The 22,405-nt window shown below is 43.5% G+C and overlaps 1 protein-coding gene across 1 annotated transcript in view; it reads right to left on the bottom strand.

The window, feature by feature from the left end:
* The window catches only part of LOC139318139 (pulmonary surfactant-associated protein A-like), a 57,201-nt gene that overhangs the window by 7,651 nt on the left and 27,145 nt on the right, over positions 1 to 22,405 (bottom strand). The gene's annotated exons all lie outside the window — the stretch shown is intronic.

Genomic DNA, 22,405 nt, shown 5'->3' with positions numbered 1-22,405 from the left:
GTGGGGGAGAGGAAGAGGAAGCTGGGGAAGAAACATCAGGCTTCTGGGGCTCAAGCGAGGGATGCAGCAGCCCAGGGACCCCCAGCCTTACAGGCCCCACCCCGCAGGTGCAAAAAGCCAAAAATTCCCCCCTAACTGGAAAATATGATGGGAACCCGAAGACCTTGGGGCTTTTCTTGACCCAAGTGTGGAACCACATGCAGGACTGGGGGGAGGATTACTTATCAGATGCGGCATGAGTGAGATGCGTCACGAATGTCTTAGAGGGAGTAGCAGCTGAATGGATAGTGGTCCTCCACAATAATAACTCTCCCTTGCTGAGGAATTACAACCTGTTCATGGAGGCGGTTTGAAGACCACCTAGCCGAGCGGAAAGCGAGACTCAGAATGAAGGGTATCCAGCAGGGCCGGAGATCGGTGGCAGAATACACCCAAGAATTTCACGAACTGGAACCCTACATGACAGGGTGGTCAGAAGCGGCCCTACTGGAGAGTTTCAAGGACGGACTGAATGAAGACATATACAAAGACTGTAGAGCACGGGGGGTCCCCGAAGACTTGCAGAGTTGGTACGTAGTAGCTGAGGATGTGGAAATCGAGCTGGCCCGAAGCCGACTCCGAGGGGGCCGTGCAGGGGACCCGTCATCCCCCTTCTACCGCAAAGGAGCCCCAAAGACGGGCGCGGGGAGAGTGCAATTCAAACCAAAATTGAAGCCCTTCACATGTTTCAAATGTGGAAAGGAAGGCCATCGGGCTGCCGAATGTTTCTCCAAGCCAGTGCCAAAATCTACCGGCTCGGGACCAAAGAAGGCTGATAAAGCACCCGCAAAAGCTCGTGAAACCGCCCTGAAAGGAGAAGTCATTGAGTTCATTCCCCAAAACCAGGATGAGTTGGGAACTCCGACCACCGCGGATGACAGCGGGACGGACTCCGACTCCGACGATCTGGTGAGTCACACTGAGGGCCCCATGCTCATCCCCATAGAAATAAGGGTGCCGTCCACAGGGGCACATGCGCAGATGTTAGCCCTATTAGACTCTGGGTGCACCAGGTGCATAATCAGCCCGAAAATGGTGGAGAAAATGGGCCTGAGGCTAAAAATGTTAAAAAGGCCCATTGCGTTCTGTCAGTTGATCAATTGCAGGAGGGGGCCCAGCCAGCTTTGTGACCGAACCCATTGAAATGCAATTGGGGGATCACATAGAGACCCTCAGGTTTATTGTGGCCCCTGGCATGGAACGACCCCTCATACTTGGACTGCCCTGGCTCCATAGATGGAACCCATGTGTTAACTGGAAAATGGGGTTTTTTCACATTCACACCGGAAAACCGAGACTAGAGAGGGAAGAAAACCCCCTGGAGTGTTATGAAATGGGGGTGAGGGGTACCCCAGACCGTGAACCAGCTCATGAGTAAACACACTGAGACTGAAATAATTCTGACAGAGGCGTCTTGTGTAAAAATATAATTTATTTTAAAACATTTAAAAAGCACTATGTCTTTAAGAAAGCACGTTAAAAACAAAGTCTTATCTGGGTATGTGAAGCAAGGCTATCTCCCTAGATCCCTCTCCACAATACCGAAACAGTTCACAAGAGAATAAAGCCAGCATGAAGGTAAGCAGCTTCGGTGTCGATACATCATCAAGGCAATCCAAGTGGGGGCAGCACAAACTTCACAGCTAAAAGTCACCTGAAGTAAAAACAGTTCAAACAGAAAACATTGCTTGAAGCTTGTGGGAGGAAAAAGGTCCAGCAGAAGTCCCGATGATAGCTTGCGTGCTTCAAAACAGCAAAAGGCAAGCATCCGTGGGAGTTTCTCTGCAACAGCGTCTGGAGTCCTTATCTGCATTCTTCTCCCATTTGCGGCGTTGCACTAAGCTTCCTGCAGGAGCTGTGCATTTAGGCCTAAACCAGGAGTCTAGGCCCGAGTAGCAAGCGAAAAGGTCCTTGCTTATATGGGGAGTTAACCTGCAATTAACTAGGGCGGGGAAGGCTTGCAGGTAATTACAAACAGGAGATGGCTTGATTGAGACCATACTGTTTGTGAGTAGGCAAGTAGCCACAGCAATCCTGGAAATACTTGTGACATGGAGGACGGAGTAGAACACGAAAGGGCGGAAGTGGCAATAGGCCACATCGAAGGGGAGGAAAAGATTCCAAAGGAGTATTGGGATCTCCGAGAAGTTTTTAGTGAAAAGGCCTCGGATGTGCTACCCCCCCCCCCCCCCACACACACACAGAGCTACGGACTGTACCATTGAAATACTCCCTGGGGTGAAGCTCCCTAAGCCAAAGATCTACCCCATGACCCGAGAACTAGGGGAATTGCAAAACTTCATTGATAAAAACCTAGAACGGGGTTTTATCCAACTAGCCAGACCAAGGGTGGTGGCACCTGTAATGTTCCGAGAAAAGAAAGATGGCTCCTTTCGTTTGGTAGTTGATATTTGCGTGGAAAACGTTTACCCCCTGCCGCTCATGAAGGACATGCTAGCACATTTAGGAAAGGGGAAAATTTTCACCAAACTGGACTTACGAGAAGCATACTACAGAGTGAGAATCAAGGAGGGGGATGAATGGAAAACCGCGTTTAACTGCCCACTGGGATGTTTCCAGTTTCGAGTGCTCCCTTTTGGACTACAAGGAGCCCCTGCTGTGTTCATGCAATTGATTAACAAAGTACTGCATGAGCACCTGTATAAGGGGGTGCTGGTTTACCTGGATGACATTCTTATCTACTCTGAGAGCATGGACGACCATGTGAAATTGGTGCGAACTGTCCTGAAAAAACTCAGGGCTGCTGAACTATATACCAAACTCTCTAAATGCAAGTTCCACCAAAGCAAAATTGACTATCTTGGATATCGCATATCGCATGAGGGAATAGAATTGACTATCTTGGATATCGCATATCGCATGAGGGAACTGGAAAAGTTTGGGCAGTATTAGAATGGGCCATGCCACGCACCCGCAAACAACTACAGAGTTTCCTCGGATTTGCTAACTTCTATAGACAGTTTATCCCCTCGTTCGCCAAAATCATGCTGCCAATAACAAATCTTCTGAAAACAAAAGGTGAAGTAAGACCAAAGTCCTCACAAGCCCTTGAATGGACTATGGACTGTCAGGGAGCATTCGAAAAGTTGAAACGGTTGTTTGCTGCTGAACCAGTCCTCAAACATCCGGACATGGAAGACCCTTTTATAGTACAGGCTGACGTGAGTGATGTGGCAGAATGCAGAAGGGAAATTACAACCCTGTGCCTATACGTCCCGCAAATTGTCAGAGACCAAAAGGAGATGGGCCATATGGGAGAAGGAAGCTTTTGCAGTGCGATGGGCATTGTTAACGTGGAGACAATTTCTTGAAGGAGCTAAGCATCCTTTTGAAGTTTGGACTGACCATAAAAACTTGGAAGCTTTGAAAACACCGCGTAAGCTGTCACCAAAGCAAGCTCGCTGGACTCAACATTTCAACCGTTTTAATTTCACTTTACATTACCTTCCTGGTGGAAAGAACTTCATGGCGGATGCACTTTCCAGATGCAATACAATACAATACAACAGTACCAAGGAGGAAGTGGTTCGGCCTATCATACCTGTGACACAACTAGCAGTGCCAGTAACTACCAGAGTGTCAGCATTTCGCTGGCATAGAGATAGATAGATAGAAAGATAGAGAGAGAGAGAGAGAGAGAGAGAGAGAGAGAGAGAGAGAGAGAGAGAGAGAGAGAGAGAGAAGCTCTGAACTTCTGCCTGCTAAATCCCTTTGATGTCCGGTTGTCATGGAAATGAAGGGGGGAGACATTCCTGGGAAATGATGTGACAAGAAGTCTGAAGAATGACTTGGAAGATAGCCAATGAGAAGCAGATATTTGGGGATCGGAAAGGGAGGGATTGGGGGGCAAAAGGTCAGTCTTGTCCGCATCGAGTCATGATCCGGTGGCTGTGCTCAATTAAAGAAAAGATTTCCTTAAAAATTGGCAGTTTGGAAATTCATTTATTTTGAGATAGCATCGAAGTCTGACAGACGGACAAGACTCAACTTTCCAAGCCAAACTGGCAAACCTCCAGCCCTCCAGCTCCCTACCAGATGTTTGGACAAATTGGAGGCAAGGTTCTGAAGCCATGGCAGCAAGCCAGCTCTCTACTGAAAGTCTACTTCAAACGGCTGTGAACCAGCCACCCCTCCCTACTCCAGCCAGCTTGGATGCAACGGGGCCACCCCCTCTCCCAGCAAAGCTGCAACCCCCCCTTCCCCCCCACTGCCACAGAATTATCAAGGACAGATGATTGTGCTCCAGCCCAAGAGAAGAAAAAATGATGAACCTTGGTGGACTTTGCCAAAATCTGCAGAAGCTGAATTCCCCTTTCCAGACGCTAAAGGTAAGGGGAAGCCCCTGAGTGAACTGGGAAGGGCGGATTGGTTATGGGATTGGCAGAAGGCCAGACAGAAAGAAATTTCAACCCTGCCACTCGAAAGCCCCATGAAGGAGTTAAAGCAAAATTTTGAACGTGCTGTCAGCCTGGAAGACGGTCCATCCTGCAGGCCCAAAGATAGAAGGAGGCCAGCTGACCCTGTTGAACTAAGTCACCATAGAAGGGGGCCCAGCCCTTCCCCCTCCCACACCAGAAGGAAGGAAAGTCCCAGTTTGCATCCATGGGTTCCTCCTCTGCCCAGCAAACATACCAGCCTACGCAAGGCATCACCCCCCCGCCCCCGAATGAGAGATGAGGAAGAAGCCCAACAATACCCCAGACAGGCACACAGAGCCCAGCCATGAGAGGACGGGCCACCGAGGGCAGAGCCACCCCGGTTCAGAGGGAAATTTGATGGGGATCCAGACCAGGTGGCGCAGTTCGACGCAGCTGAGGTCTATATCGAGAGCTATGGGCACCTTTACCCATTCCCCAGAGCCCTGGTCAATGCCATTTCAGAAGGGCTGGAGGGAGAAGCAAAGACTTGGTCATCAGCCCTCTACAAGAAGAGCCCCCCAACTGCAAGATGCAGATGATTTCTTGCAACTACTGCGGGCGAGGTATGAGGAAGTAGGGGAGGACCCATATGTGGAAGACGAACTCAGAAGCCTAGTCCAGAGAGGGAAGCCCATCAAGGAACACATTCGTGAATTCCGAAGAGTTGTGGGCACCTTGCCTCCCCTACCTGAGCGACTGCTAGTGTATTTTTTCAGAACGAGCCTAGATAAGCGGATCGCTCAAGTGACCGCTTATCGGGACATCCCAAACCGACTCTCTGAATGGTTCCGCGTGGCGATGCAAGTTGAAAGGGGACTGCGCGCCAACGACATGCTAAAGCAACCAGAGGCCAGGGAGAGATACCAATCGGACCCGAGGCCACAAACCAGACGAGGAACCATGGCACCATGGCCTACCCAAAGGCCTTTCGTTCCACGGAGCCCAATGAGATGCTACAGATGTGGAGGAATAGGCCATCTAGCAGCAGCCTGTGGAACCCCGGGCCCGAGGCCAAACCCTCAGCCAAAGGCATGACGAGAATGGGTCCCCAAGTGAGCCACTGATGCGCCACGAAGTCTCCTCCCCGGCACAGAGGTCTTCGCCCACCTGACCAAGACAAAGGGAATCCCGGATGATGGAGACCAATTCCCCGACTTGTATGACAGCGAGGACGAGGGTGAAGACGACCCAATGGTGAGTGGACCCATCCACCCTTTCCTTTTCCCCATACGCCTAACAGCCCCAAAGACAGGTACCCAAGAGACTTTCCAAGCCCTGATAGACTCGGGCTGCACTAGGTGCCTGATTAATCTACCCACAGTCCTAAAATTGGGGATCCAAGCTAAGAAGCTCAACCACCCAATTCGATTTGAGCAAGTTGATGGGACCCTAGTAGGTGGAATTTGAGCCACACACCTGACCGAACCAGTGAAGCTAGAACTAGGGGATCACTGAGAGATGATACGGTTCATAATAGCCCCCAAGATGGCCGATCCAGTCATACTGGGACTTTCCTGGCTAGACAAGTGGGGTCCAGTTATCTGGTGGCAAGAGGGGACCTGCAGATTGAGGATAGCCAAAGGGCCCCAACCTCTGCTGTTCCAACCAGAACAAACACCCCACACACTCGGGCCCCAATGTCTCCCGGCTGAACAAAAGAAAATGGCACCGACGCAAGGGCCCCTCCCAGAGGGCACCACAAAGCAGCTGGGGCCCACATCCAACAGCACCCATGAAACAGAGCAGATCCCAAAAGACTACCAAGACCTAGCACAGGTATTTAGCGAGACCGAGTGCGACGTCCTACCTTCCCACTGCGATTCCGACTGTGCCATCGAAATCATCCCTGGGGCGAAACTTCCTAAACCTAAATTGTATGCCATGACGCCCTGTGAAATGCAAGAGATGCATACACAAAAACCTATGAAGGGGTTTCATCGAGCCAGTCAAACCGTGGGTCGCAGCAGCGGTCCTCTTCAAAGAGAAGAAAGACGGCTCTATGCATCTGGTAGTTGACTTTCGGGACTTCAATGCGGTCTGCGTACACAACTTATACCCCCTCCTCCTCATGAAGGACATGCTAGCCCACCTGGCCAAGGGGAAGATTTTCATCAAACTAGACCTCCGCGAAGCCTACTACCGAATGCGCATCAGGGAAGGAGACGAGTGGAAGACAGCGTTCAACTGCCCCCTGGGAAGTTACCAATTCAAGGTGATGCCATTTGGGCTACAGGGAGCCCCAGCCGTGTTCATGCAATTGATAAACGAAGTTCTGCATGACCACCTGTACAAAGGGGTCCTCGTCTACCTAGATGACATTCTCATTTACACGGAGACCATAGTCGAACACATACCCCTCATACGCAAAGTGCTGGAAAAACTGCTGAAAGTGAACCTCTATGTCAAACTGTCAAAATGCGAGTTCCACCGATCGCGTCTGGACTATTTAGGTTACCGAGTGTCAAACGAGGGTATAGAGATGGACCCGGCTAAAGTACAATCAGTCCTAGATTGGTGACCCCCGCGCACCCGCAGGCAACTACAAAGCTTCCTGGGTTTCGCGAATTTCTACAGGCAATTCATCCCCTCCTTTGCAAGAATTGCCAAACCTCTGACGGGCCTCCTAGAGACAGGAAGTCCGACAACGAAACCCCACCTGGGACAGCCTCTACAATGGGACTCGGCCTGCCAACAGGCATTCGAGACACTAAAACAAATGTTTGCAAAAGAACCGGTCTTGAAGCATCCTGACCCCGAACAACCCTTCGTCATCCAAGCAGATGCCAGCGATGTAGCAGTAGGGGCAGTCCTACTCCAAAAGAACAGCCAGGGGGACCTGCAACCTTGTGCCTACACATCCCGCAAACTTACCGATGCAGAGAGACGATGGGCAGCGTGGGAAAAAGAAACGTTCACGGTGAGATGGGCGCTGCTAACCTGGCGACACCTGCTAGAAGGAGGCCAGACCCCGTTCGAGGTTTGGACTGACCATAAAAACCTGGAAGCCCTCAAGACCCCATGGAAGTTATCGCCCAGGCAAGTCCGGTGGGCCCAATACTTCAATCGTTTCAACTTCGAGCTGAAGCACATCCCAGGGGGGAAGAACTTTCTGGCTGATGCCCTCTCCCGAATGCCTCAATATAACAGTGAACATGAGCAGATAGTGAATGCCATCATCCCCTCTGCCCAAGGAGTGGGCCAAGTAACCACCAGACGGCAGCATCGAGACCAGCAGGGGCAACCAGCAAGTGACCTAATGACAAGGCTCAAGGCAGAAATGTTGGTGGATCCCTGGTTCCAAGACAATCAACATCTCCTAACAAAGAGAGATGGCCTAGCATGGAGAGGGATGAAACTTTATGTCCCAGAGACCTTACGCACCTTGGTCCTCAAGAGGAGTCACGACGTCAAACCAGTGGGACATTTTGGTTTCCTAAAGACTCTTTATTTAGCACGGAGACAGTTCTGGTGGCCCCACATAAGAAAAGACGTAGACAGCTATGTAAAAAGTTGTATCACCTGTGCCACAATGAAAACCCGACCAGGGAGGCCCCCGGGGCTGCTACAGCCAGTAGCTGAACCGTCAAGGCCATGGGAGGAGATTGCTATAGACTTCATAGTCGAACTGCCGAGGAACAGCGGAAACACAGTAATCTGGACTGTAATAGACTTATTCTCCAAACAGGCACATTTCATACCCTGCAGCGGACTACCCTCAGCCCGCCAATTGGCCAAACTGTTCATAAAACACATCTACCGCCTGCACGGAGTACCCAGAAGAATCATCTCCAATCGAGGCGTCCAGTTTACTGCGAAGTTCTGGAGGGAATTCCTTCGATCCATAGGATCATCCCAAGGCCTCAGCTCAGCGTTTCACCCGAGCACCAATTGGGGGGGGGGAGGCGGAGCGATTGAATGCCATGATAGAGCAGTATCTGAGGTGCTACATGGACTACCAACAATCGAACTGGGCGGACCTCTTATCGTTTGCTGAGGTCGCATATAACAATGCTGTCCACAGTAGTACAGGACTAACCCCATTTAAGATAGTGAGCGGCATCGATTTCGTCTCCATGCCAGAGTACCCGAGGGAGCCTCCTTCCTCAGTTACCTTGACCGAATGGATGGCAATGCTAAGAGAAACCTGGGAGAACGTCAAGAGGGCGTTAGACAAGGCAGCACGGTCTTATAAGACACAAGCAGATAAGGGGCTTCCGGTCTGGCTTCTGCTGCCGCCAGATGGTCCTTTGAGACCGCCATCCCCGATGCCTGTAAAGAGCCGCCTTTACACTTGAAAAACTCCATTTCCTGATGGAAATGTGAGTCAGAGCAGGCGAGGGCAGGTAGAGCCCTCTGCGAAGTCCCCAGAGTTTTTTTTTAACTCTTGGGGACGAGCAGGTTGTGGCTCCCTATTCCCGCTCGCCGCTGCTCCGGACTTCGGGAGAACTCTGCCTTTTTGCAGAGCTAGGCGCTGGAACCAGATCAATCAACGAAGCTAACAGATGGATTAATTAAAAAAGATGAGACTTGGACTTGGGACCCTAAATCGCAAGTATCCTTAATGATTTTACAAGCATTTTAGAGTGAAGGAGAAAAAAACTTTAAAATGGCGACTGCTGAGGCTTGGGAAGTAGAAGAAAGCCGAAAGTGAGAGTCCTTCCGTAACAAGCTACAAAGTAGCGGAATAAATAGTCCTGGTTAGAATCTGGAAGAAAAATATCTATTTTAAGTTCCTTTTTTCTTGGAGATTTGTACTTGATCTTGTTTGGGGAAAAGTTTTCTTTTCTTAAAAAAGAGTTTGTGTGGCAAGATGGCATTAAAACTAATAAAGCCTGACAAACAAGCAGTTGGGGGGGGTGTTTCCCCATTTGCAATTATGTGAACAAGCTCTGAGCTTACAGACTCAGCAGAATGGCTTTAATTTAAAAGAATTTCTCCAGGAGGAAATGGCTAGATATCACGAGACTGTGAACCAGAAACTTGAAAAATTTAGGCAAGAAATTAAAGAAATGATACAACTAAAGTATGATAATTTGCAACGAAAGATTGTAACAGTGACTAATGCTTTTTCAGAAATTGTTATAAAAAAGGATACAAATATCAAGTTATTAGAGTCTAAAATGGAGGAAGTTGATAACAAGATTTATACTTTGGACAATAAAATACAAATAATTGAAAATGATTTGATAAATATTCAAGACAAAAGTTTAGAAGTAAAGTTTAAAAAGGAAGCTGGTCATGAGACCTACAATGCAGAAGATATAAAGCAAGGAATTGAAAAAGAAATTACAATGATGTAATACAGGCTCACAGAATTTGCGGTCAGAATGAGAGGGTTACAGGAAAATAATAGAGATGATTTAAGAAAAATATCTGCTCAAGTTCTGGCCGGGATTTTAAAGGTTCATCCTGAGGAGGTATCTTGCAAGATCGACAAGGCTTATAGAGTAAATTCTTGGATTGCAAAGCAAAGGCAATTGCCTAGAGATGTGGTGATTTATTTTACAGATAAAGAAATAAGAAATGATATTGTGCAAAAATCTTTCAATTCTACTCTACAACTGTACGGAAGAAAGATCTGGATATATAAAGAGTTGCCGCCTAAGATTCTAAAAGATAGAAAGAAATTTGAATTTTTGGTGACTGAGCTAAAGAAACAAAATATTTCATTTAGGTGGGACGTTCCAGTGGTATAATATTGAGATATCAAGGATAAAGATATCAGCTAAATACTGTTGAAAAAGCGGAAGAATTTTACTACAAGGTTCTCCAAAAGCAAAACCAACAAGAGATAGAAATTCAAGATAAGCAAAAGGAGGTGGAAGTAATGGAAAAACAACAAGTTACAGAGGTTCTTGTAGATGAGCCGCTTTCGGATTTTTCTTTAGAGATCTCAGCTGGATCATTTATAAATACAAGAGAGGCGGCTCTGGATTCTAAAGTGATGACTTACCAAGTTACAGACCAGCATGGAAATCAATCAGTGGATATAAAACTCACAGAACCAGAATGGAGATTTAAACCACAAAAGCAAACCAACAAGATCAAGTTATAGATCAGCATGAAAACCAAATAGTTGATATACAAATTACAGAAATGAAATCAGGATGGAGATCCAACCCACAAAAAGTCAAGAAAAGAAGAAGCAGGTCTCACAAAAACAAAAACTTTTAAACTAAACAACAGTGTAATGCTAGTTATTTAAGAGATGATTGAATATATGAAAAGATAATCAAAGTATTGGTTTATATTATCCTGAGGAGAGTGACAGATCTCTGCAGTGCTGTACTTTTGGGATGTGAAAAGGGCCTTAAATTGAATGGATTGGAACTATCTTTTTTTGGATTCTTTGATAAATATACTACGTTTATGCTGAGCCACAAGGCAAGAGTGTTATGAGATTGGGGCACGCAGATGATCTGGCTGTTACCCAATTACGGTGGTTGGAATTAATAATTTGGATAAAAGACACCTCTACAGACACTATATGGAATACAAATATAAAGTCACTTGGGTGGTTGTTGTTTTTTTGTTTTTTTTATGAAGATTTTTGTTATTGATGGGGGTAGATGGTAATTGAAGATACCGAACATACTGTTGGAATTAGGATGTGATGTTACCCTAACATGGGTGATGGAGTTTACAATCCAGCTGAAAGACATTACAGAAGATATTATATGGATTACAAGCCTAAAGTCTTTTTAAGTGGATTTTATTTACATAAGGGAATATTTTTTAGTGTTGTGGGCAGAAGAATAAAGATACTAAGAATTATTAAGTATGGTAGTCTTGTAGGAAAGTGGGTGGAGACAGGTTAGTTTATTGATTGTTTAGTCTAAGAAAAGGGATATTATGTTTAGATATGAATATATGTAAAAGATTTGAGTTAAGAGTTATAACGATGGGGGTGAAGGAAATGGGTAGACTATGAACTGAATAATTGTTAAATTAGGATTTATTATATAGTTTTATAGCGGAAGGTTGCTTTGAAATGTTATATTAATATATATAAAAGATTTGACTTAAGAGATATACGTATGGGGGGTAGAAAAGGATAGATTATGAGCAGAAATCGCTAAACTGGGAGATATAATATTATTATGCTAAATTAGGAGTTATTATATAATGTTATAGTAGAATGTCATTTTGAAATGTATAGTATAAGGGGGATATGATAATCTTATTAGAAAGAAAGGGTCAGCATATGGGATGGAGTAAGGGGATGGTAAAGTATTATATAATCTGTTATGAATTTGGGTTTTACTATGAAGAAGTCACAGGGGGGAGGGGATGGCGAGGGGGGGTTAGGGAGGAGGGGGGGAAAAGGGGAGAAAAAAGTTGTATTTGAAAAACTTTTTCAATTAAAAAAAAAAAAAAAGACACAAGCAGATAAGCACCGAGCCCCCCAGAGACCGTTCCAAGTGGGGGAAAAGGTCTACCTCTCCACCAAGTACTTGAGACTCAGACTCCCGATCAAAAAACTGGGGCCGAAATTCATAGGGCCATTTCCAATAGTAAAAGTAATCAACCCGGTTACAGTACAATTGCAGTTGCCCTGGTTACTAGGGAGGATACACCCCGTTTTTCACAGTAGACTCCTGAAGCCTGTAGTAGGTTCAACTTTAAGGCCGGTGCCACGGGATCCCCCAGGGCCCTTAATTGTTGGAGGCCAGACCCACTATGAAGTACAGCAAGTTCTTGATTCGAGGTGGCACAGAGGGCGCCTCCAGTACTTAATTAAGTGGAAGGGCTACCCTTTGTCAGAAGCTTCCTGGGTGAAGAACACAAACATCCAAGCTGACCGCCTCATAGCTAAATTCCATGCAGATCACCTGGACAAGCCGGGAGGGGGTGGGGTACCCCCTCGGAGGGGGTGAGGTACTAAACTTGTTGTTTATCTTATGCAGGCCCCGCTGGGAGAGTGAAGGGAGAGGGGCCGGATGTCAGCGTTTCGCTGGCATAGAGATAGAGAGAGAGAGAGAGAGAGAGAGAGATAAGCGCTGAACTTCTGCCTGCTAAATCCCTTTGATGTCCGGTTGTCATGGAAATGAAGGGGGGAGACATTCCTGGGAAATGATGTGACAAGAAGAATGACTTGGAAGATAGCCAATGAGAAGCAGATATTTGGGGATCAGAAAGGGAGGGATTGGGGGGCAAAAGGTCAGTCTTGTCCGCATCGAGTCATGATCCGGTGGCTGTGCTCAATTAAAGAAAAGATTTCCTTAAAGATTGGCAGTTTGGAAATTCATTTATTTTGAGATAGCATTGAAGTCTGACACAGAGCACAGACGAGGGCCGACCCAGCCCTCTCGGGCAATTTGCTTCAGAAATTAGAAGAAGCTCTAAAGACTGACAAGTGGTTTCGAACCCACTCGAATGAATGTACACTCCATGATGGACTAGCTTGGATTGGGGCCAAATTGTATGTTCCGGCCAGTTTAAGAGTACCGGTGTTGCAGCATGCTCATGACGCCAAGACGGCGGGACACTTTGGATTTGTTAAAACTCTACATCTCGTTAAAAGACAATTCTGGTGGCCTGCACTCAAAAAGGACATAGAGGCATATGTAGCTAGCTGTCTGGTGTGTGCCTCAACTAAGAGACCTCCGAGGAAGCCACCTGGTTTACTTCAGAGTGTGGCAAGGCCAAATGCTCCTTGGAAAGAGATATCCATGGATTTTATTGTAGACCTGCCGGAGAGTGGGGGATGCACAGTCATTTGGGCAGTAACGGATTTGTTTTCCAAACAAGAGCATTTCATCCCTTGTTTTAAAATCCCTTCAGCTAAAACCCTTGCAAAATGTTTTATTCAACATGTTTATCGATTACATGGGGCTCCAAAATGTATAATCTCGGACAGGGGTGTGCAATTTACCTCCAACTTTTGGAAGGAGTTTTTAGGGTTAATAGGCTCGGCCCAGGGGTTAAGCTCCGCCCACCACCCCCAGACAAATGGGGCTTGTGAAAGAACCAATGCAGTGTTAGAACAGTACCTGAGATGTTACATAAATTACCAGCAAGATAATTGGGTGGACTTATTGCCATTTACGGAGGTGGCGTATAGTAACTCTATACATAGCAGCACTGGTTTCCATTTAAGGTGGCCTCTGGCCAAGAGTTTGTGCCAATCCCAGAGCTACCACAGGATAACCCACAGAACCCCTCTTTAATTGAGTGGATTGAACAACTATAGGGTACTTGGGCAGTAACTCGAAAAGCTTTAGATGACGCACACTGAGCACATAAAGCCCAAGCTGACAAAAAGAGGTGCCCGGCACACATTTACAAAGTGGGTGATATGGTTTATCTTTCCACTAAATATTTACAGACCTCCCAGAAATCAAAAAAGCTCGGAGCAAAGTATGTGGGAACTTTCCCAATCACTAGACTCATCAACCCAGTCACAGTTGAATTAGAATTGCCAAAAAATTTGAGACAAATCCACCCTATGTTTCATGTTAGCTTACTGAAACCGGAACATTCGTCCCCTTTGCGTCCAAACCAGGACTCTCCTCCGGTCCCCATACTGATAGAAGGGGAACAACATTTTGAAGTTAAGGAAATCTTGGATTCTAGGAAGCATCACGGTAAAGTGCAGTATTTGGTGGCCTGGAAGCATTTCCCATTATCTCAAGCTGAATGGGTGAATAAACGTGATGTTGTTTCACACCAAATATCCTGATAAACCCTAATTTCTGTGTTGTGTTGTTTTCTCTTTCCCTATTTAGGACTAACATCTCTTCTGCAGAGGGGCTGAATGTCAGCCTCCGCCTTTACTGCTTTGGCTGCCATAGTAACGGGAGGGGGGAGAGCTAGGTAGCATGGGGGGGAAGCGTGCTGGAGGAAACGAAACTTATAGTTAAGCCACCGGACTGTATCTTTGAAGCTGCCATCAGGCCAATGGTAGTGGCATTCCTGATTGATGACGCTGCCAGACATGTGCTTCCACCTGACCCCTGGGAGACCTTTAGATTGGATGATTTACGGTGGACAGTGGGAGGGGATGCTTTCTATATGCAATTTTTGCGCTTATTGCCTTAGATTCTGCTTTCCTTTGGTTGCGTTCACTTCATTTTCTAGTAAAAGTACCTTTCTCTATAAACAATGGAGTTTGGGTCATTCTTTCCTGGACTTTGAAGGAAGCACATCTGACACTGAGATTCTAGAAAAAGAGTGACTTCCGGTCAGCACCGCAGGCTTCGTGGACGGTCTCCTTAGACCGCCAGCCCCATGACTTCCTAAAAGCAGCTTGGACAGCGCAAATCAGCTGTCTGGCGGCTGAAAAACCTCCCCTTCGGGAAAAGAAGGAGAGGAGAGCCGGTGGGCGAGAGTAGAGCTCCCCAAAAGTCCTCTGGAATAATTCCAGAGGCTTGGAGAGTGAGAGCTCCCCAGTCAGCCCGCCAAGAAGCTCCGAATCCGGGACAACTCTGTGTAAGCAGAGCTAGAAGTCGCGTCCGGTCCTGCTGTCAAAAAGTGAGTCTGACTGATTACAAGCGCAGGCAGAGCGGAAACAGGAGAACAAGCCTTAAAAGTAACAAAGCTTAACTCCAGATTTACTTTGTTTCAAACTGAATTTCTTTGAGCTGGAGGCTGAAGATGGCGTCTTTGTTATGGTTTTGAAAGTGAAAGTCAGAAACGAAAGTGCTTATTGAGAACTTTGCATTGTAAGAGTGGATTAAAGCTGCTGGGAAGTGAGAACTTGTGGAGAAAACACTATTTTGCTTGATAAATTAGAGACTCTAAATTACAAGCATTTTAAAGTTGTTCAAGGGACTTTGTGGCTTTGAAAAAAAAAAGATCTTTTTAAAAAGGAAAAAAAAAGATAGCTTCTAAACAAGTTAAGCCAGGAGTTGTTAAAGGAGGGGGAGGTTCTCCAGTTGTGTCAATGGTGACACAGAAAGCACAACTACCAAGGCACAAAGAGCCTTGGTAGTACAGTGGTCTAAAGCACCCTGTTATTAAGAACAGCTGCCTGCAATTACTGCAGGTTCGAATCTCGCCAAGGCTCAAGGTTGACTCAGCCTTCCATCCTTTCTAAGGTAGATAAATTGAGGACCCAGTTGTGGGGGCAATAAGGTGATTCTGTATAAATATACAAAAGAATGAAGGCTATTGCTTAGCGCATTGTAAGCCGCCCTGAGTCTCCGGAGAAGGGCGGCATATAAATCAAATTAAAAAAAAAAAAAAAAACTTCCGGCTGATTCACAGAGTCAGGAGGCTGCTCTTAATGATTTCAAAGAATTTATGAAAGAAGCCATGAATAATCAAGCAACAGCAATGAAAGAAGCCATGAATAATCAAGCCACAGCAATGAATAACTTAACAGTACTTGTGGAAGGGATATTAAAGAAAGTTGAGGAGGATATAAAATCAATTAAAGAAGTGGTTGCAATAAAGCACGATGAAATAAGAGATGATATTGTTTATGCAGTATCAGGATTGTCAAAACTTGTTATTCAGTTGGATGAGAAAGTGGAAGAAATTAATGAAGCCAATTTAAATTTGGAAAGCAAAATGGGAGATGTCATGACCAAAACAGAGAAAGTGGATGATGAATTGGTAATGTTACAATACAGGTCCATGGAATTTGCTTTGAGATTGAGAGGCCTGAAAGAGAACAGCAAAGAAAATTTAAAGGATATTTGTGCTGATGCTATTGCAGAGATAATTAAAGAAAGACCAGAAGATGTGGCAAACTGAATTGATAAAATCTACAGGGTTAACTCCTGGCTGGCAAGACAAAGACAGCTGCCAAGAGGTGTGGTGATTTATTTTACAACCAGGAGGATCAGAAATGATATTTTACAAGCTTCCTACAAGAATAAGGTTCAGGTGGCTGGGCAAGAAGTGGTGGTTTTGAAAGAGATCCCTCCAAAGATGTTGAGAAGTAGAAAGGACTTTGGCTTTTTGGTAAATGAGCTGAGAAATCAACAAGTGGCATACTAGCCTAATAGTGACTTATAGTGGAGAAAGATACCGGTTAAACACAGTCTGGAAGGCAAAAGATTTCTATGTCAACGTTTTAAAGGCTGGATACCCACCCTCACCCGGGGAGACAGAAAGAAAATGGAGATGATACAACAAGAAAAAGATGGAAAGCAGATACAAACTTATGCTGAAGTTGCAGCTGGAAGAATCATCATGGAAGAAGATCTGGATCTTGGGGGCTTACCCGCAACTCTGGAACCATCTAAGAAGGGAGAACCAAAAGTACAACGACTGACCCAATCAACTTATAAACTTCAAGAACAACAGTTAAAAATGCAACAATCTCAAGATCGATCTCAAGAAGTTCAGAAAACAGAAGCAGTGGGGGGGGCTAGGGCGAAGAGTAAGGTGGAGGAGGATCTTCAGCTGATGCTCATGTGGCTTTGAAAAGCTAAAGATGGCAACTAAATATCTATCTTGGAATGTTAACGGCCTAAATTCACCACAAAAAAGAAAGAAAGTATTTCATTACTCGAAACAATTTAACAATGATGTTATTTGTCTGCAAGAAACACATATTAGGTTATTAGACCAAAAATATTTGATAAATTCAAGATTAGGTACACACTTTGTGGCATCAGCGCCAGAGAAGAAAAATGGGTTAGTTATATATGTAAAGAAAGGATTATCAACTAATTTAATCGAGGCAGATGATCAAGGAATATATATTGCAATTGAATTATTAACACAGACTGGAAAAATGCTTTTAATTGGAATATATGGCCCTAATCAGCAACAAGACAAGTTTTATAAATTTTTACACATTAAAATAATACAATGGGATTATAAATATTTTATATTAATGGGTGACTGGAATGGAGTAATAGACACACAGAAAGATAAAAAAAGCTTATCAAAGATTTCAACATGTGCAAAATTATCTAAATCTTTTTTTGATATGATGGAAGATATAGAACTGAGAGATATTTGGAGAGAACGCAATGTGGAGGAAAGAGACTTCACTTTCTTTTCTGATAGACATCAATCCTTCTCCAGGATTGATTTTATACTAACCACAAATGATTTTATTTCTAGGGTGAAGAAGACGAAGATATGTCCAAGAATTTTAACTGATCATAGTCTGGTTTGGGTGGAATTTGAACAGGAGAGGGGAGAAAGGAGGTCTTGGAGGTTAAATGAAAATTTATTTAGATATGAAGAAAATGTGAAAGATTTTAAAAAACAAATGAAAGAATTTTTTGCTATTAATATGAACAAGGGTACCTCTATGGAAATGGTTTGGGATGCTAGTAAGGCTTATATGAGGGGTATGTTAATACATATGAATAATAAACATAGACTAAAACAAAAGAAGCAGAAAGAGATAGAGGAAGAAATAAAAAAGAAAGAACAATTACTTATACTTAATCCAGGAGATAAGAAGGTAAAAGAAACAATAAATATATTACGAGCGCAATTTAATATGTTAATGGCTGATCAGATGGCAACTAGCTTACAATATGCTAAACATAATACATTTTGTAATGCCAATAAACCTGGTAGGTGGTTGGCGTACATGCTGAGGAAAAAACAGAAATCACGAGTCATTGGTAAGAGAGAATTTAGAGGTAAAGAAGTTTACCAACAGAATATGATCAAAAAGGCTTTTTTAGAATTTTATACAAAGTTATATGGTAGTGACTCAATACAAGGTATAGATATAGATAGATACTTAAAGGAAGGGAATATTCTGGAATTAACGTTGGAACAGAGGGAAGAATTGAATCAACCAATAACTTCTGAGGAGATCATTGCTGCAATTAAGCAGTTAAAAACAGGGAAAGCTCCGGGAACAGATGGATTAACAGTTGTTTATTATAAGAATTTACAGGTCGACTTCCGGTGGCTCCGCAGATCGTCGAGGACGGTCTCTATAGACCGCCAGCCACCCGATCTGTTAAAACCGCCCTGACAGCGCTAAACAGCTGTCCGGCGGTTTGAAAAAACTCTCCTTCGGGCAAAGAAGGAGAGGAGAGCCGGAGGGGGTGGGTAGAGCTCCCCGAAAGTCACTGGATTAATTCCAGGGACTCGGAGGGTGAGAGCTCCCCAGTTCACCCCTCCCATCGCTCCGGATCGCTGGTGCCTCTGTCTTCAGAGCAAGACGTCTGCGTCCAATTCTGCCGGCAAACAGTGAGTTTTAATGATTTCCAGCAAGGCAGACAGAGCGGAAGCAAGAGTGCAAGCTTTTTAAGAGAAACAGAACTTAACTCTGTGAATACATTGTTGCAAACGGAGCTCTCTGGAGCTGGAGGCTGGGAGGAAGCCTTTGTTATGGGCGGAAGGGAAAGTGAAAGTTAAAAGGAAACTGCTTGTTAATAGCCCTCTGCCTGAAGAGAAAATTACTGGGTTTTGAGTATAGTTTGAAGAGAGGATTGTTTATTTTGGAAAAACTTCGGAATATACTTTTTAAGACTGTTTACAAGATTTTTTGGCTGTAAAAGGAAAACTTTTCTTTAAATAAAATGGCTGCTAAACAACTAAAGCCACCAACTTCTAAAGGGGGAGGAGGTTCCCCTGTAGTGACTCAAAAACAACAACTTCCGGCTGATACACAGTCACAAGACCTTAAAGAATTTATAATGGATGCCCTGAATAATCAGACAGAAATGATGAAAGGATTTTCAGAGGAGTTAAAGAAACTTACAAGTGTGGTGGAGGAGAAACATGATGAAATAAGAGATGACATTGTTTATGCAGTTTCAGGATTGGCTACTCACATGTTAAAGATTGAGGAGAGAGTGCGGGAAATTGATGATGCTAACTTGGAGATTGCAACTAAGTTGGGAGAGGTTATGATACAGACAGAGAAAGTGGATGACGAGATGGTTATGTTACAGTACAGGTCAATGGAATTTGCCCTGAGGCTGAGAGGTTTGAAAGAAAAGAGTGGTGAAAATTTAAAAGATGTTTGCTCCAATGCTTTAGCAGAGCTGATTCCAGAAAGGCCAGAAGACGTGGCAATTCAAATGGACAAAATTTACAGGGTCAATTCCTGGCTGGCAAAACAAAAGCAGTTACCAAGAGATGTGGTGATCTATTTTACAACAAGGAGAGTTAGAAATGACATTTTGCAAGCGTCTTATAGAAATAAGATTAAAGTGGAAGGACAAGAGCTGGTGGTCCTGAAAGAGCTTCCTCCTAAAATGTTAAGAGATAGAAAGCAATTTGGCTTTTTGGTGAATGAACTAAGAAACCAGCAAATTCAGTACAGATGGGATGTCCCATTTGGGATAATAGTGCCATACGCTGGGCAAAGACATCGTTTAAACACAGTTGGAAAAGCAAAAGATTTTTATGCCAACGTTTTAAAGGTTGGAAGGCCACCCTCACCAGGGGGTGCTAGAAAGCAATTGGAAATTACTCAACAAGAGAAAGATGGAGGGCAACCACAAACCTATGCTCAAGTGTTAGCTGGAGGAGCTATTCTGGAAGAAGATCCATTACTGACTGGGGGTCCACCACCAACCTTGGAGTCATTAACGATGATTCAGCTGCCAAAAGATCAACGACTGACAAGGGCTACCTATAAACAACATATGGCACAACAGCCTCAAGATTCAACTCAACAAGTCCAAAAAACGCAAGCAGTGGGAGGAGCTAGGCCGAAGTCTAAAATGGCGGAGGAGGTTCAGCTGATGCTCTCGAAGCTTGGAACGCCCAGAGATGGCAAATAAATTTCTATCTTGGAATGTTAACGGTTTAAATTCTCCACAAAAAAGAAAGAAAATATTTCATTATTTGAAGCAATTTCAGAACGATGTTATTTGTTTGCAAGAAACGCATATTAGATCTTCTGATCAAAAGTACTTGATAAATTCAAAATTAGGTACACACTTTGTGGCATCAGCACCAGAAAAGAAAAACGGCCTAGTAATATATGTTAAAAGAGGCTTAGTGGCCAATTTAATTGAGGCTGATACTCAAGGTAGATATATTGCAATTGAACTAACAACACAGAGTGGGAAGCTGCTTGTAATTGGGGTATATGCACCTAATCAACAACAAGATAAATTTTACAAACTTTTACATACCAAAATACTACAATGGGATTATAGATCCTTATTTTTAATGGGTGATTGGAATGGGGTATTAGATACTCAGAAAGATAAGAAAAGTCTTTCCAAGATCTCAATGCGTGCTAAGTTGCCTAAATCTTTTTTTGATATTTTGGAGGATATGGAGCTTAGAGACATTTGGAGAGAAAGGAACGTATTGGAGAGCGATTTTACTTTTTTCTCAGATAGGCACCAATCTTTTTCGAGGATTGATTTTATATTAACTACAAATGATCTTTTTTCTAGGGTGAAGAGTACGAAGATATGTCCAAGAACTTTAACTGATCACAGCCCGGTTTGGGTGGAACTAGAGCAGGAGAGAGGGGAAAGGAGGTCTTGGAGGCTAAATGAGAATTTATTTAGATATGAAGACAATTTGTGTGAGCTTAAAAAACAAATGAAAGAATTTTTTATTAATAATATGAACAAAGGAACTTCGATGGAGATGGTATGGGATGCGTGTAAGGCTTATATGAGAGGAACATTAATTTTTTTGAATAATAAACATAGATTAAAACAACAAAATAGACGGAAAGAGATAGAGGAGGAAATTAAAAAGAAGGAACAATTGCTTATAATCAATCCGGGAGATAAAAAGGCAAAAGATATGATTAATATTTTAAGAGAGCAATTTAATATGTTAATGGCGGGGCAAGTCGCAACTAGTATACAATATGCCAGACATAATACATTTTGTAATGCTAATAAACCTGGGAGATGGTTGGCTTACACGATGAGGAAAAAACAGAAATCACGTATTATAGATAAAATAGAATTTAGAGGTAAAGAGATTTATCAACAGAATTTAATAAAAAAGGCTTTTTTGGAGTTTTATACAAAATTATATGCTAAAGATGCAATTCAAGATGTCGATATTGATAGATATCTAAAGATGGAGATTCCTGAATTAACGTTGGAACAGAGAGATAGATTGAATCAACCTATAACTTCTGAGGAAATTGTTGGAGCAATTAAACAATTAAAAATAGGTAAGGCTCCGGGAACAGATGGACTAACAGCTGTTTATTATAAACATTTACAATCCGAAATGTTAGAACCATTAAAAATTTTATTTAATAAAATACAATTAGGAGGAGGAGTACCACCTTCTTGGAAAACAGCCTTTGTTTCACTAATTCCAAAGGAGGACCGAAATTCCATTAAACCGGAGAATTTTAGGCCAATTTCACTTTTGAATACTGACTATAAGATTTTTGCTAAAATATTAGCTAATAGACTAATGCCAGTTATGCAACAAATAATTCACAATGATCAATCTGGGTTTATAAAAGGTAGACAAATGAGATATAATGTTAGACAAATTGTAAACTTATTGGAATATTTGGAAAAAAATAATCAAGTCCCTGCAGCGTTTATATTTTTGGATGCAGAGAAGGCATTTGATCGTTTGAACTGGCAATTTTTGTTTAAAATAATAGAAAAAATGCACTTTGGGGAATATTTTACACAATCAATTAGAGCGATATACCAGCAGCAATCAGCACAAATCATAGTTAATGGAGGTTTAACAGAGGCTTTTAAAATTGAGAAAGGAACAAGACAGGGGTGTCCTCTGTCCCCACTATTATTTATTTTGACTTTGGAGGTATTACTGAATAAGATACGTGATTCACAAAAATTGAAGGGTATTGTAATTAGACAACAAGATTACAGATTAAGAGCCTTTGCAGATGATTTGGTTATTACCTTATCTCAACCTATAGAGTCGGCTCCATACATATTGGATATAATTAATCAATACGGGAAAGTATCAGGATTTAAAGTTAATTCACATAAGACAAAGATGATAGTTAAAAATATGACTACATTTGAAAGAGACAAATTAGCAAGATTAACAGATTTTGAAATAGTTAAAAAAGTTAA

This window comes from Pituophis catenifer, unplaced genomic scaffold (assembly GCF_029215685.1).
Source record: "Pituophis catenifer annectens isolate HBS135680 unplaced genomic scaffold, rPitCat1.0.hap2 SCAF_6, whole genome shotgun sequence".
In the NCBI taxonomy this organism is placed as follows: Eukaryota; Metazoa; Chordata; class Lepidosauria; order Squamata; family Colubridae; genus Pituophis; species Pituophis catenifer.
The sequence above is the reverse complement of the archived record's forward strand: the minus strand, read 5'-3'. Positions and strand labels throughout refer to the sequence as shown.